General features: G+C 38.3%; 1 pseudogene; it reads left to right on the top strand.

The window, feature by feature from the left end:
• The first annotated feature begins 1,546 nt into the window (after nt 1–1,546).
• On the top strand, nt 1,547–3,698 carry LOC100944035 (annotated as a pseudogene).
• Nucleotides 3,699–4,670: the final 972 nt, after the last annotated feature.

Below are 4,670 nucleotides of genomic sequence, written 5' to 3'. Positions count from 1 at the left end.
TTCATTCCCAAGATTGATTAATCGTCTCTCCCTATGAACTTACCTCTATCATAGCATGTCTCACACTAAATTATATTGCCTGTTTTTAAGTCTCATCCCCTCTGGGCTGCATTATTGGAATGCAAGATGAAGAGGTAGGATCAGCAGCTGGAAAGGTAGTCTGGACAAGAGGAGAAGAAAGGGTTGAAGAAATAATTTGGTAATCCTTAGCAATGGACTACAGAAGACGTTGAGGAAATAGATGAGACTCTCAAGGGAAGATACGCACAGGACAAGAAGAAAAAGACCAAGAGCAGAGACTAAGTAACACTCACATACACATAGGAGCAGACAGAGGGAGAAGGACCAGAGGAGCAGAGAAAGTCGGGGCTCCCCATGAAGTGAAGGGAGAGTCACAAGAGTGATTTCTGAGAAATGAAATGAAACTACTGGTCTCAGTGATTAAAAAGACATGGTAAATATAATAAAAGTAGTTCCAATGGTTGAACTGCAGTTGGTTAAAGAGTAAATATGATTTAAAGAAGAGGCCAAATTAGGTTTATTGCATTATTTATACGAAGGCAGAAATAGACATTTGGAGGCCTTGATAACAGAACTTGTTTGAGAATTTTAACTATTCTTGCAGCTTCAGTGGGAGAAAGTGCAAAGAACGAAGAGAATGTGAACAAAAAGATCCTTAGTAAAATCCAGATTTAAGGGCATAGAAAGAACAATCTACACGTAGCAACAGAATAGTTAGTCAGGAAAGGATATCTAGAATCTAAGGGGGCTAGGGTTTAGCGCAGGTGTCATCTTTAAAATAAGTTCTGAAAGACAGGAAGGATAGGAAAAGCAAGTGGTTACAAAAGTTCTCTTCCTCAAATTCATAGCCAATGTTTCCTGCTAAGAGTGTGAATCCCACAAGTGATATGACACTTGAAAACAAACAAACAAACAAAAACAGGAAAGATGGTTGGTGGTTAATCCACTTATCTTATGCCTAATGTTCCATTATTGGAACAGTAGTGACATGGTAGTTATTTATATCCTACTGCTCAAGGTCATTGCCAAGGTCTGAGTTTTCCCAGTTGTCTGCCTCCTGAGGATACATGTTATCATATGGTACTCAGAATAGTCACTGTTGCAATTATTGGTGTACTAGGAGCTTGTCAAAAAGTTATATGAATTTTAAAAAAAAATTTTTTTTGCAGTTTTGGCCAGGGCCAGGCTCAAACCCGCCACCCCCAGTATATAGGGCCGGTACCCTACTCCTTGAGCCACAGGTGCTGCCCAGGTCTTTGAAAATTTTTGAAGAACCATCCAAAGAGACATAAAAGAAACTTTATTGCACTACATCTGATACTAGTAAGGTTTTTTTTCTGTTACTCGTTTACTAGTTATGCTTTGTGTTGTAAAAAGAAAATTTCAAAGTTATTATTATTATTATTAGTTATGGGTTTGCTATTTTGTTTGCTTCATTTGGGGAGCCCTAGGAAAGACTTCCACCACTGGGACTAATAATATCTTTTCCCTCTTTTTTAGTTGAAATCATTTTACAAGTCTCAAGATGCCTTTAACTCTAAGTTTACATGAAATAGCTGACCTGTTAGAGACAGATGACAACCTAGAAGCAAGCGCTAGAGTGATACAACCACCTGCCACAGCACCTGCTTCTGATGAGGACTCAGGAGATGAAGAAGGTGGAACAATAAATAATCTGCCAGGCTCTTTGTTGCATGTACCTGCATATCTTATGCAAGATGGCTATGATATTGAGTTTCACTCAGATGATTCTTCATATGCACCAGAAGATGACTTTCTTGACAATGAAGTCCCATCTACATCATCTCTGTCTACTACGCAGCAACCTCTTCCAACAAAGAAAAAGTGACAAAAACAGTTCACAAATGCAAAAAAGCTAACCTAACTGCTCAGCCCTACACTGTAAGCAGGTATAGAGTAACAGAACCATCTAATGATTTCTTCACTGAAATGAGAACTCATAGAAATTCTTGAATATTTTTTTGATGATGTGGTTGTTGAACTCATGTCATGTCCTCCAACTAATATACAGAAAATAGGGCTGTAAACTTGGTTTGGCTGGCTCCCCATTCAACTATTTTCTGGGAATTATTGTTCTGAGTAGTTACATCTCAGTTTCTAGAAAGCATAAGTTCTGGGAACAAAGAACAAATGTGCGTAATGCATTCATTAGTGCTGCCATGAGATGTGATCGTTTCGAAACTATATTTTCTAATTTGCATGCTGCTGACAATGCAAATTTGGACCCAATGGACAAGCTTTCCAAGTTCTGACATCTTATAAGCACATTCAGTGAGAGATGTATGATATTTGTTCTAAATAAAACATGTTTCAGCTTTGATGAATGCATATTTTGGTCATCACAGATGCACACAATGTATTAGAGGGAAGCCCATTCAGTTTGGCTATACATTTTAGTGTAAAGATAGAGACTTTATATCTTTTGTATTTATCTGGATGGATTTGGAAACATCCTCCTAAGTAAAGTATTAAAAGAAAATCAAGTGTCCAATGTACTCAAAACTAATATGAAACTAGTAGAAGAACAACTATATGCCTACACAAGAAAAAAACACAATTGAATTCAATGGGGTGGAGGGGAGGGAGGGGAAAGGAAGGAGGGAGGAGGTTTGGTAAGCTCTCATCTAACAGGTATAATGCAGAGGTATATGGCACACCTCCTGGGCAAAGGGCTCATCTATAATCTGGACTTTACCTAACAAATGCAAATAATGTAACTTAATCATTTGTACCCATATATTAATCTGAAATTAAAAAGTCATAAGATTTGGTGTGATGCAACATATCTGGGCTACATTAACTGGTTTCAGCTGTAACAAAACCCAAATACTAAACATAAGGCTTGAGGTGTCGTGCATCACTTGTCCTTCAGTTTAGTGAGGCGCCTACAGAGGCACACCCTGGATAATACCATTTTATATTTGATAACTTTTTCATCAGTATTGTACTCCTTGATAAGCTCAGTTCCATAAGAGATTAGGCAAGAGGTTCAGTGAGAGAGGATCACCTTAACAGAGCCCCACTGGAATCAGAAGTAGCTCTGAAGAAAAAAGAACAAGGCACATTCAATTATCAAACTGATGCCAAAGGCAATATTGTCTGCAGATGGAATGATTTATAATTGTTATCATGATATGTTCCTCATCTGGTGCTGATATCAATCCCCTGTGTCTTATCAACTGTTATTCCCAAAAACTGAAAAAGAAGATCCAAGTTCAGCAGCCAAACATGACCAAAGTGTATAACCATTTCATGGGAGGCACAGACAAAGCTGATGACAATATTCAACATTAGTAATTATCAGGCAGCAATTCGTTTGAAGAAATGATAGTCAAGCCCTCTTTTGTTCTGTCTTGAATTGGTCTTACAAAATGCTTGGCAACTGCATAAAACATATGATGAGAAGCCAGAGGATTTTCTGGAGTTTCGTTGACATGTGTTACGCCATTATCTGGAGACTCGAGGTCATCATCCAGAACCTGGCCAAAGAGGAAGACCTTCTCAGAGTGTAACACTGGCTCATGTTATGATGGCATGAATCATGAGATAGTCAAACAGGGAAAGCAAAAGTGGTGTCATAACAACACCACTTTGGATGTAAAAAATGTGATGTTGCCTTACATATGACGTGTTCTGTTGAATATCATAGGGAATAGCGGGTGTAACCCCCTCTTGAGATAAGAAATATGATTTTACACAGTGTATATAATGTAGCATACATTTTGCCTAGTCTTCCCTTTTTAGAACACCACATAACAATGGAATGTAATGAAAATTCTTCTCCTCAAATTCTTGTTTCATGGATTTTTCTAGGTAACACATATGGATTTCATGTAAAAAAGTCAACATCTGAACTGGCATAAATAGATTAAATAGAAAAAGTATTGACAAGAGATAGGTCACAGAACTGAAAAGTGGCATTGAGTGCCCACACACTACTGGAAAGCTGTGACATTATAAAGACACCAAACTCACTGTTGAATGATTTCCTCCAGCAGCATTCATCAGTCACTAGTAACAGAAAAGAAGGAGTCATTGGATTGATCCAAGTCTGGATATTTGCAAGGTATGTGGGTCAAAAGGACAAGAAGATGAAAAGAATTTGTTCTGGTAAAAAGAATTTTGAGAATGATTGATCATATAGTTGAACATGAGTAGGGCAGAAAATAATACCAGGATAGGCTGAGCATCATGGCTCATGCCTATAATCCTAGTACTCTGGAAGGCTGAGGTGGGAGGATCGCTTGAGCTTAGGAGCTGGAGGTTAGCCTGAGCAAGAGCAAGATCCTGTCTCTACTGAAAATAGAAAAACTAGTTGGGCATTATGGCAGGCACCTGTAGTCCCAGCTACTCCGGAGACTGAGGCAGGAAGATCACTTGAGCCCAGGAGTTTGAGGTTGCAGTAAGCTACAATGGTGCCACTGCACTCTATCTGGGGCAACAGAGCAAGACTGTCTCAAAAAAACAAAACAAAAAAAACGAACAAACAAATAAAAAAGACCAGAGTAGCCTTGAAAAATAATAATAATAAAAGCATAACACACAAAAGCTGTTATTTATTGCACTTTTATTTAAGCCAGGCACAATGCCATGATCTTTTTGTGTGGTGCCTACTTGAATGCTTTCCA

The sequence above is a fragment of the Otolemur garnettii genome, unplaced genomic scaffold (assembly GCF_000181295.1).
Source record: "Otolemur garnettii isolate 467f Iridium unplaced genomic scaffold, OtoGar3 scaffold00006, whole genome shotgun sequence".
Lineage (NCBI taxonomy): Eukaryota > Metazoa > Chordata > Mammalia > Primates > Galagidae > Otolemur > Otolemur garnettii.
Note: the sequence above shows the minus strand (reverse complement) of the source record. Positions and strands in the feature narration are given on the sequence as shown.